General features: G+C 41.5%; 1 long non-coding RNA gene across 1 annotated transcript; it reads left to right on the forward strand.

Annotated features, from left to right (window-relative positions):
- Positions 1-1,931: 1,931 nt before the first annotated feature.
- LOC121106764 lies at positions 1,932-10,632 on the forward strand. Its single transcript, XR_005839740.1, has 3 exons — positions 1,932-2,502; positions 4,841-4,938; positions 6,777-10,632. It is a non-coding gene; the product is annotated as an uncharacterized LOC121106764 (long non-coding RNA).
- Positions 10,633-18,681: the final 8,049 nt, after the last annotated feature.

The raw sequence follows: 18,681 nt of genomic DNA on the forward strand, positions 1-18,681 counted from the left end.
GACATTATGCTTTCCATTACCATGTTGGTAAATTGCTAAATTGCTCCCCTCATATCACACTGTAAATAGATGCCTCTGTGATAGATATTACAGTTAGAGATCCTACAGGTACTATGTTTATTCCCATGCATTGTTAGGAGGGTAGCCTACTGAAAACCACATAAACCAGTGACTTCATTACAAAGAAAGAACAACTGTTGTATAGGAAGCTTGATATGCAAATTCCCACTTCATTGCTCTCCAGATGAAACTTCTCAAGCAGTCTCTAGACAGAAACAGGGAAAAGCAGCTCTGGATTTCTTCCTACCACTTTCTATAATCATGACCTATATCTTGGAGCCCAAGAGAGGCATTATCCCATTGCTGTGATAAAGCCTGCATTCACCACAGATGGCATCCTGCTCGGCTTCATGTCAGCCAGCATGACAGGCTGTGGACTGATGATGGCTGTAGTTTACTTAAAGGCAAAACTGTGGCCAGCAGTTTGTAGGCCATTGAGATTGTTTATAATCATGCTTGAATACAGTGCAGCTTTGTGTAACAGATGAGCCCAAGAAAAATGAGCATTTTTAAGAACATTGGATGGTTCGTTTTACAGTTATCTTCTGTGAAAGTCTGAGCTTCTGAAAACTATGATCTGTCCCAGTGGGTCTAATAAACTTTGATAGCAGAGCCTTTAAAGTGATATCAGATCTAAACTGAGCTTTCACTAACAAGGGAGAGAGAATGAGAGCAAGAAGGATTGCAGCCTTTTTCTGTGCAAAGATAACAGAAATAGCCATTGGCAGCATGGACTGAAAGTATAGCAGGGTGAGATTGCTTTAAAAACCAGTGCAAAGAAGATCACCTTATCCACTTTCCCTTCTTCTGCCTTTTCTCACTCTAAGTGTCTGCTCACTGGGGGGCCTCTCAAACCTCAAGGTACCAGAAGCTCATTCAAGCTATATCATTTTGGCAACCACTCTCCTCTACAAAACCTGATGCCAGCTGGAGGAAGAAGCAGTGGAGACTCTCTCCTACTCACAAAAGGAGATATGCTCATCTCTCATTCTGGATTTCAGTTTTCGTCTCACAGCTACTTTATTTTCCTTGGTCATGGGAAGAGACCCTGATAAGGGGCATCTGCCTTCTGGCATGCCTGACCCTGTGACACCAGTGGCAACTTTGTCTTTTCCCTTATATCATGAGCTGCTGGCAGAGTCGGTGATGCTGTGGCAGGTATCTCCCTCCCTAGGGTGGTCACTGACTGAGGCATCCTTTTGTCGGGTGCAGAAGCAGCATTATCTGCTAGGTATTAAGCTGGTTGCAAGTCTGAAAGTCACTAGTGGCTGAAGGGTTAAACAGCATGGAATTAATTTAAAAACCACAGCCTTTATTTTCTCCTCCATTCTTGAAAAGCCTGTTTGGCTGAGGCTGGTAATGACTCAACAGAATCTTTCTTAAGCAGAAATGTTGCACAGAACAGAAACTAAAGCCGAACAAATACATTATAGTAGTGTAAAAGAGATGTAGGCAGGGAAATGGAATCAGGAAGACGAAAGATCTTTTGGGGCTTTCTTTTGTAAAACTTCGTAGATTTTGATCTTTGTGCTTGATCTTAAATAAATTATACCTATGGATTCCATATAATTTAAACTTTCTGCACTTCTCCGCATTTTCCCAACTCAGTAAAAGAACGTGATTGAGAATAATTTTATGTGCTTTTCTTTCCAGAAGAGTAGGAGGTCGGAGAATGTAAATATTCATTTGTAGGGAGAAAAAAAGAGAGATTCATACGTAAGGGAGCAGATTACACTACACTTCTGTCAGACCTTCTATGCAAGGACCTGCAAATGTTTTTTCAGCAGTAACAAACGGAGCTGCACGGCTCTCTTGTTCCAGCCAGATACATGGTAGGGGTTTAACTGTCATTGCTAAGATTAGAAGCAGGATCCGGTGCATGAAGTGACCTGTAAGGAGATGTGGTCAGTGGCAGAGCTGTTCTAATCCTTAGCTTCGCATTTTACACACAGGATCAAGCCACCAATTTCTGGCTTCAGATACTTTAACATCTGCCTGACTTTGAACATGCAACTAAGCCGGCAAAACTTCAGTTGGAAAGACAAATTCTTAAGTACCTTGTCAAATTGGAGCCTGTATAAAAAGAGTTCAACTCTGGAGGCTAGTTACCAAGATTAAAGAGTGACAAAAGAGCTGTGGACATTTAAAGGCTTCACCGAAGTCAGTAGGATGACGAGCAGGATTAAAAGACTTCTCACACGGCTAAGGGTTTTTCAGAGTCTGGATTTTAGATTTCTCTCAAGCCATCCAGCAGCTTTTGCTTTCCTTAAATCTTACAGCAAACGAGGTGGATTTTGAGTAGCAGAGCCAGGCCAGTGCTCGGCAAGGGGTTAAATCGTGCAACAAGTTTCTCAGCTGAGTAAAGTGAGAAGCCATCCCGCCCATCCAGCCCTGAGTTTCCAGAGCGATGTGATATGTCCCTCGCAGGCTCCTTGGAGACAGGTGAGTTTGGCAGCTGTCCACAGGCAAATGGCAACAAAACTCCTGTTCTCCTACATCACAAAAGAGCTCCAGAGACAACCTATAAAATCGTTAGAACGCTTTTATATCCTTTCAACTGCCCTGTAGAAAGGAGACAGCAAAAGCAGTTTAAAATATTACACTGTTTTTATTGGGGCTATGAGGTGAGCTGAACGGGTGTTGAAATGTTTATTCATTTTAACATCCCTTCCCCCCCCCCCCCCCCCCCCGCCCCCCCCGGAAAGGGGCTGGATTACACGGTGACATGCAGGACAAAGAAAACTCCTTACAGAAAGCTCAGTGAGCCACAACAAGCCCCGAAGGGGAACTGGGATAGTCACCCTCAGGGACACAGCACGTCCCTGCTGTTAACCTTGAGCAGCAGCTTAGCTTTTGAATTGTCGTTGCTTTTAAACCTCTGCTTGTGAGAGCTGGTTCTCATTCTCAACCCCTTCTCTAAATAATCCCTTGAACTCCTGCAGCAGAAATGCCTTGTGTTGAGGGGGACCTTAGGAATGGCAGTGGTGTGGAGGACTGTCTCGTGCTAGGGATTTGCCACATGCTGGACAGATTCCTAACTCCCCCGAGAGCTCTTTGACTTGTTTTTGCACATGTGCACTATAAACAAAATGCATGTGTAGAAAACTAGGAGCAGGCACACGATCTCTCCAAATCTTTGCACTTTAAGCCAGAAAATCCCCCCCCTCATCCCCTGCCCCCAGGTTGTGCTTATCTTTTTAATACTATTTTTGGAGGCTGGAAAGCCACTATCAATTATGCGCACAACGCGCTGACTTGAAGTATTTCCAGAGGAGTAGCAGAAGGGAAAGATGATCTGCTGGAGCACTGAACTAAATCTGCAAACCCACAAACATGCTCATGTTGTTGAGTAGCTGGAGCTTCGTACCAAAACCTAAACCCCATAAATCAAATAAAGTTGCTATCACCTTCTTAAACCTCTATACTTTCCCTGTCTACAGTGGTTTTACACCAGCTGATCAAAATGGCTGAGTTGCGCAGCTTACATGCAAAATGCCTAGGCTGCTGTTACCAGGCAGGCAGCACAAAATGGATCAGGGTGAAGAAGAAGGTCCAATTTGTGTTACCAGTCAAAATGTCACAGAGACGGAGGACTGGAAGGGATGCTGTTGAGCACCATGCAGTGCTACTGGAAGCACCACAGGATATCCAGGCTTTCTGTTCCCAACGTGCAGACCTCATCCTACAGTGAACTGCAAACCTAAGCATAGATGACCAGGAGCCACAAAAGAACAGTGGATGCAGGAGACAATCAGGGGCATTCCCAAAATCTCTGCAAGAGAGAGTTTACTACATGATATTTTGCAATGGCACTGCAAAATGGGCATCAGCTAGGGCTATAGAGCTGCTTATGGCCATCTGTTCCATTGCATCCAAACAGAACACCCCAGATCAGCACTTCCAAACCAACAGGACTCCCAGCTCAGTCCATTGGACACCCATTCTCTTGCAGAAATCCATGTCTGAGCTCACCACTACCTACACATGCTCCCCCAAGACCCTACAATTTCCTCTGCTTCCAGCCTTTACTGCAGCTCCATGCTCACAAGGTAGCTAAAATGCAACAGGTCCCATTGGCTCTGACTTGCAAATGCTTCATTGGAGGGCTCTATCCTCAAATACTTGGAAAAGAGTAGTCTGATATGTAAGATTTCTTTTGCATGGGCAGAAGAGTGTACGTGAACATTTGTCTGCTATAAACATATACTTATTTCTAAATATTCCCTACTTACTACCTCTGGTAGGTCACTTAAGGTCTAGTCCACAGGGGAAAATGGTGTTAATTTAGTTAAATCAGATACAATTTAGTTAGACTAATGCAATCCATTTTATGTATGTTTCCATTTCTGAATTGTGTAACACACTGATTTAGCTTAAGCTCATTATCCAGACATTTGTGCCATTTCCTCATGTTGACCAGGTCTGTCACATGACTTTTCTTCTTGTACCAGATGGTAGACTGATTTGATTAGCTAAGTTTAGTTTTATATGCACATTTGTAGCTTCTGTCTGCCTATCTTACAGTTAGAAGTCAGAACTGCTTATTTTAGAAACTGCTTTATGCTTTAGCATGTCCCTGTGTGGATTTACTGTCATCCAGAAACTGCTGATTCTGGGAATGGAAGTCTTTTCTCCACAACACTGCATGCAAAACCAAGCTGTATGCAAAATCACCTCTTTCTCATCTGGCTTATCCCCATTAGAGAAATTTCTCTGAGGTAGAATACTGAAGTCATTTATGTGGTTGTTTTGTTTTGTTTTTCCTTTTTATCATCACCAGCCAATGTGCATATTGATGTGGTCTGTTGCTATCTGTCCTTGAAGAAGCAAATTACCATGTCAGACCAGGACTACCCGGGGAGACCTCTCTTGTGCAAGGTACAGCTCTTGTTCAGCTTCTGGGGGCTGGTCCAGCACAGCGCTTACGGATGTGTTGGTTTGAAGCCTGTGAAGAGTCTTGCAGAGATTATCAAATATTTAAGTGCTTTGCTGGACAAGAGCCAGAAATGGTCAGCAGTTTGCAAGACAATAACCAGGATAAGCTTTGGGAGTCTCCTGAAGTACTCTTCTGCACATATCTACACCACCATCACTTTTTTTTTTTCAGTCTCTGAGGAATGAGAATTGGTATATACTGTGGCATCCTTTATAAAATGACTTTGGCATTAATATCAGCAGAGAACTGGCAGCGTGTTTCTCCTTGTTAAAACAACAGCAAAATGGCTTTGACGAGCAGGCTCCTATTAACTGACTGTTTTGAGGGTGAGTTGTAACAGATTTGAAATTGGCCTGAATCCTGAAACAATGCTGTATTCCAGAGCAAGGCTGCTAGGTGGTACAAGTGTAGGGAAACATCTCACTGTGGTGAGTCATTCCCAACAGTTAGCCATGCAGCTCTTGACTTCATTCTGCTGAGTCTAAAAATAGTGTGAAAAGGCTGGGTTCAGTCAATGGGAGCTTTTGCCACTAGTCTCAGAGGTACATGAGTAAAACCAACACAGAGCTCTTTTCCATGACAGCCTATTGTTCTGGCAGACCCAGTTCTCCATGAACACTAAAAAATATGTAAACCACGTGGCTGTCTTATTTGACTTATTCCACGTACCCTCTAGCAGATATCGGTTGTTTATTTTCATTTCATCAAACTTATCTAGATAGGTCCACAGTTTTCCAGGCCTCCCTTCCTTTATCCCAAACATCCCCACCCATTCTTAGGTCAGGTGTTAGAACCTTCGGTGGCCTAGAATATATTAATCTTTATTTTAAGTATAGCTTCATTTGTTTTGGTTTCCACCTACCTTTCCTGTTTAAATGAAAACATAAAGATCAATCCCTCTGCATTTTGTTCCTAGGGTATTTCCTGTTGGTAACCCTTTGGTGAGCATTATACACTTACTTATATATATCACGCCAGAGTTGCAACGATGAACTTCTGAAATACAAGATCTGTGTTTGCGGTCTCTGCTCCTGGTGTAAGATGTCTTATGTCTAATTGCTAGGTATCTATCAGCAGTTCAGCCCTGGATTTCTAAACAGCCCTGCTTCACAGAGGTTGTGTTAGCAGCTTTACTGCTTCTGTAAAGATGTGACTTTATTGAATCCTGGCTTCCCAAGTGAGTGAGTTTTACCTGATTGTTTATCTACGTTGCCACAGCAGGTTTGGAATAAGCTGGCCGTCTTCAGATACTTTTGAGAGATGGCGAGAGTTCTTACAGATAGAAAGTATGGACAGGTTTCTAAAAGTCTGCCACTTATGCAGAAGACAGAGATTGACATCAGTGTCTCACTGAAGGAAAGGCATAAGAGGAAGGTGAACTGAATTATTAGACCCCAGAGAATCCACACAGGATGCTCTGACCACAGGAAAAGCTCAACTAATCAACCACAAAATGCAGAGCCACAGGAAACCAAACAGCTTAATTTCTGTGGCTCCCAGAAGTACTTGTTTCTAGCTGAAGGAATTGAGCTGTACCACTCCTTGAGTGGTCACAGTGAGAACTTTCCACAGCTGCAGTTGTGCAGCTGGATGTGCTGCAACTGCTGAGGGAGGTTGCCTCACTTTAGCTACATGCACATGCACCTGTGTGTCTGTTTGCAGCCAGTCCCTTCAAACATTTTTTTTTTTCCCCCATGATTTCCCTGGTAGGTAAATCTGCCTTTGAAGAGCTGCCTTTCTCCTGATTTACATACATAAATGGTTATTTCTGTTGTTGCAGGACGTTTCTTTCTTCACCCTCCTCCAGATCCTGCTCAGATCCTCCCTGTAATCTTGCCATCTCTATTTGCGACATCTCTGCTCAGCCTCACCCTGAATGACGCACTGCCATTTCTTAGCTCATTACATTGTGTGGCTACAAGTTCTGCTGCAAAACTAGCATGGAAAGAAACAACACAGAAGAATAACAAGGCTGGTCCAGCCACAAAGGTGGATATACAGCTACTATGAGTCATGCTTTAATTTCACAATAAAGCAACCTTAGAACTTTATGCTCTAAGATGCTGATTAATTTAATTTTTAAATTTCTAAACAATGCAGGATGGAGAGAAACAACAAAAAAGAAAACGTGATCCTCAGTCATGTTTGTCAATGGTGTCAAAGGAGCACTGAGAAAGAAGTGACCTTAACTTTTCACTAGATGACTGTGATAAACTTAGCATTTTGCGTGGGTGTGATGAACTTGGTATTTATGCCTCACCTAAACCTTTGAAGAAGTGGTACCAAGCCATCTACACTCTGTTTGTTTTGCCTTTGCTTTTGCTTTTTTTAAGCTGTATTAAATTACCTCCATGAGAAAACGCTTTAGCCCAACCTGTCTCATGACTGAATGAGTTTGACCAGTTGCTGGACTGGATACTTTGGGCTGTGCTGCAAGTTTATTTCTTCTTAGCTTAACTGCAAGGATTAATTTTGCTGAAATCAGTGAGTAAATTCACTTAGTCCAGGTCCACTGACCTAACATCTAGTTAAGTTACCACCTAGTTAGCCCTGCTGGTGGACTGTGTATAACGGTAACATTTATATGCCTTATCACAAGCGTTGATAGAAAACTGCCCTCCATCAACACTCACACAGACAAAAAACTTTACTTTGTGTTATCAGTCCATCTTTTCTTATAGCTTGGCAAGAAAGGCAAAGGGAGGGAGAGGGAGTGTCATTATTGGGAGGAGCACAGGCATTATGGTGATGGCGATCTAGATAGTAAGACATGTAGGTACTAGAAAAGTTCCAGGCAGTTCTTGTAGGACCAGACCAGGACTTCAAAAATATGAGTTCCCAGCATAATCTTCTTGCATTTAGGACAAGTCACTTTCTGGATGACTGTCATAAGTATTAGACCCATGAATCAAATAATATTCAATTTATCTTCTTTCTGATATGAAAATCATATGAAGTCCATTTGAGTCTTGGTCCAAAACAGGAGCCATAGATCTACAAAAGCTAATTGCAGTCTAAAATGTTGACTCAGCTGTTGGCTGTAGGAAAGAAGCAAGTGGTAACAGAAGAAAGAAGATCAGTCCATGTTGGAAAGGGACAGGAGGAGAAAAGATGGTGCTGTACCTTTGTCTTTCTGACTGTTGGCTCTTTGAGGATTGAAATGGACTCAGCAGAGCAAGGCTGGAAGTATGACACTGTAGTCATGACAGAAAAAAAATGCAATCAGGAAGCAAAAGGATGATTATCTAGAGATCAGAGGGTGTCACCTGGGACGCCACCATCTGGGCTTCACTTTTCAGCTCTGCCAAAGAACTGTCATACAATTTCAACTGAAGCCTTTAGCAAAATTAAGGGTTGGTCTGTGTGCAGACTTGTGCTGACGTCAGGATATCAAGCCTACAACACGCCTTTCATTGTTCCAGGGGAATTGGTGGACACTCATTTTGGTGTGCCCCACTTCAGTTAGAGAGGTAGAATAAACTTGGTAGGAGCTAACTTGCATGGCTTGTGAAAAATGAAAATTGTATCTTTGTAGTATGTTTGACTGAAAACTGTGAATGAAAATTTCTGTTCCTAATGCTCTTAATCTCTGCATGGAACAAGCCTCTATGGCTACCCCCTATATATAAACAATTCACTGAAACTCTCACACCCTCTGAAGGATGCCACAAGTCTTGCTTAATGCACGCAGTATAATTTGGGGAAGAAGCTACAGAAGCACAAAGTGGTGCTATGCATTTATATAATGAGGATTACAAAACACTTCTTTGCTCATTAAAACACGAAAACCCAAAGCAAGTAAAATATTATCAGACAGTGTTGATTGAGGGTGTACCAGTTCTTGACTTGCTGATTCAAACATGCTTTGCTGCAGCCTTTGGTTTTAGCCTGTCTTGCTTATCTGTCATTTGATGTATTTTACTAGTTTGCTCATGTACATCAGGTCTGATTAACAGCACTGTCACACATATATTTAAAAAAAAGTCTTGAAAACATCATAAGACTGTCCGATGTGGTTTTGCATCCACAGTGACCTCACGCTGAGGACTGTATAAGCTCAGTTGTACCAGGCCACAGCATTCAGATCCTGATCAGCAAAGCCACAGGCTCAAGACAAGCAGCTACACAGCAAGAAATGGTTTGTGACTTGAGCTGAGACTGCTCATTACCTGAAGGGGTCTGAGTGATATGTGGGGTTTAATGGTCTATGATAGCATAAATCAGGGCATAAACTGGCTATGACTATGGTAAATGTGGATGCAGAACATGAGAAGAGATTGCAGAGAGAATGAATTTGACTGAATTTATCTTTTTTTTTTTTTCCTCCTTCCCAATCTGGAGAACTAAATGCATAACACTTTCAGTAGCTAAAGAGATGTCTGTGAGGATTTAAAACATTGACTTGAGACTAGAAGACTGAGTGAAGTAGATTTTCCCAGTCTAGAAACTCAGATGTAGACTTTTCTTTTGTGCTTGAAAAATAACAGAGAATTTTGAAAAATCAGCATGGCTACATCCCCAGGGGAGACTTAAATAAAGCATTAATTAAAGACAGGGAGGTGTCTTATTTGAACTCTGCTGAGCTAGATGGATTACCTATGAAAACTGGCATTGACAGGACAGCTGTATGAAGCCTGTGGCAGAAGTACCGCTGTCTTATACAAACAACAGAAGACAGGGCAGGAGACGCAAAACCATAATTGCCAGATAGATTTCTTTCTTGTGAGGCATATGCTAAGTCAGCAGAAACCTGCCTCAGCTTTCTGTTGCAAGGCATTGCACTATTAAGGACAAAAAGTCCTTACTTAGTATTGTTCTTAAAACTCTTCAGCCTTATATTGCAGGCAATACTGCTGGGGAGAAGAATATTATAGATTTTATGCACAGAAACAATCATTTTCCTCTTGCATGTCTCTTCTTTTTCAAATATCATTGCAGAGAAAAAGTACAGCAATAAAAAGGGACATGTATGAACATGAACACTGGGGTGTAGGAATATGAGAATGGCCTGGTGAGATTTCAGTGGCCCAGTATTTAGCAAAAATAATTTGAACCGGTGCTGTGGTTTAATTAAGATTTTTGATTACCAGCTTTTTTTTGAGATTCCACAGGTAAAACCTGGAAACTGTAGAAGTCTTCACACGATTTTCTACTGTGAAGGAAAAACTTTTTCAAGTCAATAAGCTAAAATTCATTAATAAAATAGATACTTGTTGGGACTACTGAGAATGCTGCAGATTTATTTGCTTAGCTTTGCATCTACATGCTCATATATTAGTCTTATTAATTTTATTAGTCATGAATGATGACTTCGATATGTAAACTCAGTATAATCTATAATATGTCAAGTGTATCTAAGATGTATTAAAAAATGCCTGGGTTATTTGCTGTTCTGCAGTATTTTTTTTCCATTCAGAGCAGGCTTATTTATCTCCATATGGAAGTAGTTGTCAGTCAGAAGGAAAGTAAGATATCTGTCTTTTTGCTAATTAATACTTAGTACTTTAATAAAGCTTTTGCTTTCATGTTCACATGCTTGTTAAAAATCCTAGCTATAACTGGGTGCTGTTTTTTAGCACCAGTATAGTGCAAACCAAAAATGACCATCACCATGAATAAATGACATTGAGGCTCTGGTTTTGGCTGCCTGACCACTGTGTTTGGATTTCTTCAATGCATGCCCAGCTCTGAAACCAAAATGAAAGACTGCTTAAGCCCCACTGTCACTGCAAAGCATGGCCCTGCCCACCTGAGCTGCCCTGTCCTGCCATCCATCCTGTTGTACATTTGTATGGTGTATTCATCCTGCTGTACATTTGTATGGTGTATCCATGCTGAGCTCAGGAGCAAACCCAGGAAAGCATATGGTGAGCACGCTTCACTATTTCCTTGCATAATCTGAGGACTGTCTTCGAAATAACCCCAGAGAAATCAACTCTTTTGAATTATCCCTAGTATTAAAAGATGAAAAAAAGGAGTACAGTGCAATGTTAAATTAGCAGTTGGGTATGAAGACCAGTCTCTTGCTTTCTGTTTAAGAGTCATTTAGTATCTGCCTGTTCCCAGCTCTGCCATGTGGCACTCTCACCAGTGTATTAGCAAGGCAGAACTCTCGTTTCTCTTTAGCTCTGGGTTGTGCTGGCTCATGGGAGCCCAGAGGGAAAGAGGAGCATTGGGGAACTGTGCTGCAACTGGTCTCATGCCTTGGAGATGTGCTGAGGTGAAAGGTATCTTGTTGTAAAGCAATCTGGCTGATGGCGAGCCAGTACTTTGACTTCCCTCCCACTGTTCTCCTCCTCATCACACCTGCATGTGTGAGGACACCGACAGTCCGGACATCAGTGCTCTTTCCTGCCCCAGGCCCTTCTCACCATGTCAATCCAGAAAAGAGGTCACATCACACAAGATCCTCTCATCCCTGCCACCAACCTGGCTCCTGGTTCCTCCATCAAGCTTAAATGGCTCTAAAGGTCTAAGTGAACCAGAGTTGTGTTCTGTGCTCCAATTGATGCACTCCTTCCAAAAAAGCTAGAGGTCTTCTCCCTGCCTTCCTTTTCTCTTGTATACTCTGATGAAATGTCTATGGTAAGGAACAAAACTGCTTTTTCCAGGAATTTGAACTAGGGCTTTAATTAATTAGGAACTGGATTTCCCATCCTGCAAGAAGATTCAAGATAAAAAAAAATCCAGCAGCCACTAAAGCATGCCAAATGAAGATAAAACCATATAAATAATTTTCTTTCGTATAAAATCTAAGTTTGTTTCTTTTTTTTATTAGCTATTAATTGGCAGAAAACAAAAACATTACTGAAATACATGCCCATACAACTATTCATTTTGAAAACACTGAAATATTCGCATTCAAATCCTTACTTTTTTTCCCTTATTTTTCCTCGAAAGTTCATCAAACTCAGCTCAATATTCTATGATACAGCAGTTTGAGAAGAAGCATTTTGATATAGAAGCTCCTGGCAGCTCTCGTCCAGACACTTCTGACAATATATACCAAAGGCACACATGGTCTTGCACAGTCAGGGTAGAAGAGTCAGGAACCAGACTCTTTTGCACAGTTACTGGAGCAGCCTGGGAGAGCTGGAAGTGATATGCTTGGCAAAATGTAGGACCACTAGGTTTCTATGCGCCCAGGCTGTCCAGGGGCACTAGGTTGAGCCCTTATTGAGTAGGCTAATTTCGGTATTTCATGGTAATGCCCAAGGAGATATCTCTCACTCTCTTTTCTGCTCTATCACAGGCAAGGAGTGGAAGTATTTTCATTCAAAGTACTTCTGTATGATTTAACATATTGACAGCCAGCTCTTTAAAAAGCTTTCCCATACCCTGCTCGCACAATGTGGAGTCCTGCACATCCCCTGGATGTAAGGCTTCCCACTGCCTGAGAGGCTGCTGCTCTTCTGGCCAATCTGACTTCCATCATGGGGACCTCCGTGTCATGGTGTTGCCCCACATCTTCCACGTGGTAAGCATGTCTTCCTTGTGGTAATACACTTGGTACAAACACAGGAGATATCACTGAGACTTCACTCTGCCTCTTCTTCCAAATGTTCATCTTGTGCACAGCTGCATGTGCATGCACACATGGCTATTAAGGTATAATGGGACTTCCACAAGGCCAAGTTGCTCTCCATCAGTCTGTGAAAAAGGGCACTCCCTTCAGAAAACTGCAGCAGAAGCCTGATGGCTGTCACAGCTTATTTAGGCATGAGAGCTTGCAGGGATTTCAAGGGAATGCTTCCCAGGTAATTGAGGGAGTCATTCAAGCATTTGAGATGAGCAGTGTGCCATCAAGCAGCTCTCATTTGGCTTTTTCTGCCACTGTCCTGGTGGGACCAGGGCAAGCAAGATGAGGGATTGCTCTGCTGAAGGCCCCAGTCCAGGGGCAAAGTAAGTGTCTCAACATAAGATGGTGGGTGTTTTTCTCTTCACCTTGAACAATGAATTTGGAGATCTAAATTATGATTTTAAAGCTGGCTATGGTCTTCGTAAGTAGACCTGCTTGTGCTGCTGAGAAAGATTAAATCCTCTTGTTAGCCACAGGGCATTATGGTGTGGCAATTAGTATGTTAAGCAGGGCTGGGAGAGACTTTTGTAATGAAACCGAAAACTTGGCTGGCCCCCAAAATCTGCAAAGGTTCAAGAACCTTTCAGTAAACCTGGACTTAGCCTTGGCAGATTTATAATTTCAAGGAGGAACTGTTGAAAACACCCTGGTTGTGCATGACTTTGAGCCCAGACCAGGCCACACTTAGCACTTTGGGAGATTTGCTTTGAGCTTTTTTGCGTATAAATCCAAAACACAATGTAGACTCAGCAGGGAGGAACCAGTGCAAACCAAAACCACTGAGTTTTGCACAGCTCTAACTGTAATCTCTTCGCAGTCCTGGTTTTATTTATTACTGTGTGTGCTATGGTAGCAGCACAGCACTCCAATCGGTTTTGGGGCCATGCTGTGGTAGAGGCTGTAAAGACAGAAGAAGGCAGGACCCCCAGCCTGAAGAGTTTGTAATCTAAATAAACAAAATAGATAAAGAATGAGGGAAAGGCATAAAACACGTAAGCAAAATGATTAGGGTGCTGGCAAGACAAGTGCTTTTATTAGTGACTGTCTCACCCACGTATAAAATTGTGTCTGTTTAGCCTGTAAAGCTTTTGAGTTCAGGGCTGTGTTTTCTAAAAGGCAGAGGGAAATGGGATGTGAGGTTTGGAGGAAGGAGGAGAGGAGGGTGGCAGAGGGAAATGCCTGGAGGCCAAGGGGTGGGGAAGGAGCACAAGGCCGACATGGAGGCTAGAGGACAGTGGAGCAAGGGATTACTCAGCTGAGGATGAAATCCAAACCTCAGACTGAACCTCCACATGCTCTTCCTCTTCCAACAAACTTCAAGTCCTCCTTTTGCAAGAAAAGCCCTGCTTATGAGGCAGACTAGTGTGGGTCAAGCTAGAAAGCCAATAGCATGAGCAGTGACAACCTGGGACAAATGGCTTAACCATTGTGTATGATAGATTCTTCTCTAGTTAAGCTGGGCTAAAAATACTTCCCTATATGTCATAATTCTTCCTTGATGCAAACGACTTTGAGGTACTCAGGTGAAAGGTGCTAGAGGAATGCGAAGATTTATTTTTCGTTTGCCTCCTCACATACTCTCCTCACTGCCAAGTGAAGGTCTGAAGCCAGGAATTTGACAGATGTATATATATCTCTCTACACATATACGACAAAAGAAATACATTTGTGAAAGAGGTCAGCATATATTTTTTAGAATGAAGCCCTTTAGATTTCCTAAATCTACAGATAGGAACTTAAATGGATGTCCAGATTAAAAATCAAGATACTTACCTCTTTAAAACTGGATTCAGGAGTCCAGCTGTAAGTTCTTGCTTGAAAATGTTAAGTCAAAGGCTAACTGAAATTTGTTTACATTAAAAAATTATCTTCTATCTGGTTGCTGTCTTTTTTCCTTCTTTCTTTCTTTTTTTTTTTTCTGGGTTTAGGTGGAGTTTATTTTATCTAAATTATTCACTATCCTGCAACTATTAATTAAAACAAACAGCTCTCTAAAGATATTTCTCACAATGGGAAGATTTGTATCTTCAAACTGAAGCCTGTTTACTCACTGTGTCTATTTTCTACACTGCGTAAACATCCAAGTTTGTTATTGCAGCAATCACCAGTTCAAACTTTAAGAGGTTATTGCTTGGCTTGTAATATTTATTGTTTGTTAAGCCCCGACTCCTGGAGTGCAATGATTTGATGAGAACCTCAGCTTCCAGTTAAAACATGAAGTAACTTCGCACTGGGCCACAGAGCTTATGAGTAGAATGGGAAAACATGAGTAGAATGCATAGTAAGTGGTCTCAGTATCAGAATAACAGGCAAAAACAAACAACCAAACAAAAAACAACAACAAAAAAACCACCCACTTATATAATTATTTTTAAAGCCTAAGGAAACCAATCTCCCCCTTAAAGTTTGGAAAGGAGGGTACTGACTCATGACTTCTGAACACAGTAAGGCAGTGGTAGAGGTTACTCATCACATTATGGAGCTGCATGGAGATTTCTTGCTGAGGGGCTGCTTACCTCTGTGCTGAGCTGCATGTGTTTGTTATCACTTCTTGTTGGTCTCCTGTCACTTTTTATCTCTTTTTTTTTCCCCCCTTCCCCTTTTAAAATAATTTTGCTGAGACATTGCAAGTATTTACATGGACTTGGCAAGTAGAGACAACAGGTCAACCGCTGGGCCTCCAAAATCTGACAGAATCCCTTTAGCTTATTATTATTATTATTATTATTATTATTATTAGTAGTAGTAGTAGTACTAAAAAACTATTAAAAAGTTTCAGCTGCTAAATAACCAGCAAGTCTATAACGCTGTAGAACAAATGTAAACGTTTGATGCAAAGCTCCTCTTTTCACAGCAGTCAGATGGGCTTTATACACAGTAGCAAGATTCATTCTCAAAGGTAATTCAAGCATATGAAGCCCCTACATATTACAGTTTAAAATATATATTTTTTCAGGAATCAGTAAGTGAGGCTTCACATGTACTTTGGAAAAAGCTCATTCTGCCTCCCTATTTATGAAGCATGTATTTCTTCCTGCTCCATTCCCTACTTCCCCTTGTCCACAAACCCACTGGGAAGAGGAAGAAAAATAAGTCTGCAGGAAAAGAACCTAGCTATTACTAGTGTTGCTGAAAGACATTAATAATGGAAAATCAGGGTGTAGAGCACAACAAAAATACACCCATGAGAAGAATGAGAATGTTTATGTGTGGACAAATTGCTTAAGGTTAAGGTTTATGACATGCAAAAGACTGGTGTGTATTGTTCACAAAGATATGGATAGAAGCTGGGTACGTGATCAGAAGCCTGTAGCCAGCTCTGGCTGGACCCTGGACTCATCCATGCCCACAGGCATGGGAATGAGCATGGAGAGCAACCTCCTCTACTTCCTCACCAGTCCAGCCCCAAGGAGAATTCCTGTGGACTTCCAGGGTAATGTTGGGAGTGGTTTCTTCCCAGTTTCTTTCCCTCATTGTGGGATCAAGGCTGTCTATACTACTATTGGTTCTGAATGAAGTGTATGCTTACGGGTGCTGGGTGCTTGGTATGAAGGAAAGGATGGAAAGGTGATATTAAAGCTTTGCACAGAAACTGATGACATCAGTCACAGGTGAATTGTACTGCTCACATTTTTCTTGGTAAAGAAAGCAGAGGAAAAAACAATTCGATCTTCACTTTCCTTCTCCCCTTGTATCAATCCCTGCTGCAAAACATGTGATTGCTGCATGCCTGCACCAGGTTGCAAGCCAGCATAATATTCAGCTCATTTCTGCTGAAAGTTCTTCCGAACTATAGCACATGGCAATAATCTGCATAACAAAAGGCAGCACAGCTCTCAGAATAGGCAGTGGAGATGAATATGAATGACTGAATGTGTGTTCTATGGAATTTATCTGGCCTATGTTTATTCATTTACATTTACATTAAAATTAATTTAATTTTTCATCCTTCTTTAGATCTGATTAAACTTGATGCTTGTAGTTCAAGGGCTGCCTTCAGGAACCAGGATAGTTACAGAACTACAGTGGATACTGATAAATCTCCTGTATGGGTGAATAAATGCCAGAATACCCTGAAATTCCACCACTTATCAGACAAACTTGCATTATTAATGTTTATTAATTTCTATAGGGCAAGGGTTAGACATGCATTAATGAACTGGTATAATCCTTTCTGTTTGGCACTGTTTGTGAGCTGGTGGAAGGCAAATGTTGAGGACAGATCTGGGATTTCCAAATTGTCATGGGTAATGACAGCCCCTCCTGCACCAATGCCTTCTCCCACTGGAGATTTTCTGGGGCTGAAGATTTAAGGCATACTTCCCCTGCTTCTGCAAGCCAGAGCTGATCAATCCACAGATGTATACTGATACAGCTCTACTGTTCTATGCTTGCTGTTCTGATCCTGAGCAAGTCAGCAGTGAGGTACCCCCAGCTGACCTCTGTCAAGTGTTTCTGCTTTGCGGTGTCTAAGCCTATGTGAGCTGCTAGATGAAGCCCACCATAGTCTTCTCAAGTTGAAAAGACAGGACTGAAGTGGTATCCAACCAAATCATATACCCAGTTCTCATGTCCAAAGAGATGTTTGAAGGTAAAGAGCCTAAACATCTGAGAATCCATTGTAAGGAAGGATGGGTCAAACCAGAGCTTTCTGTTTTACTACTCCTCTGCAGATGGATCCAGGGGAAAAGGCAAGTCTTCCACAAAAACTTGGAAAATACCTCTGTACAATGCTCAAGGCTGTGGGATGTGCTGTCTCAGAAAAGCCTGTCAGCTAACACAGCCTTGATTTAGGTATGCAGTTAAATAGTGCACAACCGTGCAATTAAACCCAAGCACCATCTAAGGCTTCTGAAGTCTTAAACTCAAGAATTCTCAGCCCAAATTCTGTTTTAAAGACAAAGTTAAAGTGACTTCAGAAGATTTGTAGATTAAAATGGAAGTGCCCTCACTGTACTGATAACCTAATGTAATTTTATGTTGTTTTTCTTTTACATTATTAAAGGGAATTGTTGAGTGAGAAAACAGAGCTTCAGTTTTCCTGCTGAAACCCTTGACACCAGTGATTCTCCAGTTATAGGTAAAGGAAAGCTATGTGTAAGTTACAGGGTCAATTTGTTTACATTGCCTGTGGCTAGTGTTGGGTTCATCAGGTTAATTTCAGTAGCTGCTGAAAGGCCTCAGAACTTTTTGTGGTATCATATGGCTTTTGCCTTCTTTTCAAAGCAGGGGGTAACCATGGACTGTTCAAAACATAGTGAGGTAAACAACATTTTTCTGCATAAAGCTCATCCTGCAAATTAATTCATTTGCATTTCTAGCCCTTTCAAGTGAAGGGAAGTCATACAGATGTGAGCAGTCATTTAAAGATTTTAAGGGTTATGATTCACATCATTCAAAATTGATTCCAGGACTACTCATTCACAGAGAAGGGAAAAATGAAGGTGGAGATGCTGGTGTGTTGGAAAAAAATGGGGGATTTTTAATTTAACAAAAAATATTTACAGCTTCTGTTATTTATTTAAGTTCAAAGCCTCTGGGCACATCCATAGTCCACATAGATCTATGATGAATTGCTTCTTTGTTGCTGCTTCTAGCAAAGTTGATTTCATATTGCTGATTCAACTAATGGGTTTAGACTGCTCTTGTTATCCTTTCAGTTAATGGACTATTGAGCCTGTAAACGATTTTGCTGCCTGCAACCATCAGCTGATTTTCTTCATATTTCTAAAATTCATTATTTCTAGTTTCTGGAGTTTGTTTATATAGCAAAAGTGAGAACTTCATGAAAACCAGAGCAGCAAAATATTATTTTGGTCAACAACCAGAATGCCTTAAATGTTGCTAATGAGACTTTGTCCTGTATACAAGAATAAGTTAATCTTGACATAACTCATAATAACTTACTGTTAACCATGGCTATTGATTCTGCTGCCTGGCCTCAGGTGAAATTTCTATGTAAAAAAACCCACAGTGGCAATAGCAACAAAGTACAGTGTTTTCTGGCAGACTCTGCAAGCCCCTTCCATGCAGGAAGCAATAGATTATAAACAAGTTTTATTTTAATCCCTGCAGGACATATTGTGAGAGTCTAAGAACAAGACCT

Source organism: Gallus gallus, chromosome 1, assembly GCF_016699485.2.
Source record: "Gallus gallus isolate bGalGal1 chromosome 1, bGalGal1.mat.broiler.GRCg7b, whole genome shotgun sequence".
Classification (NCBI taxonomy): Eukaryota; Metazoa; Chordata; class Aves; order Galliformes; family Phasianidae; genus Gallus; species Gallus gallus.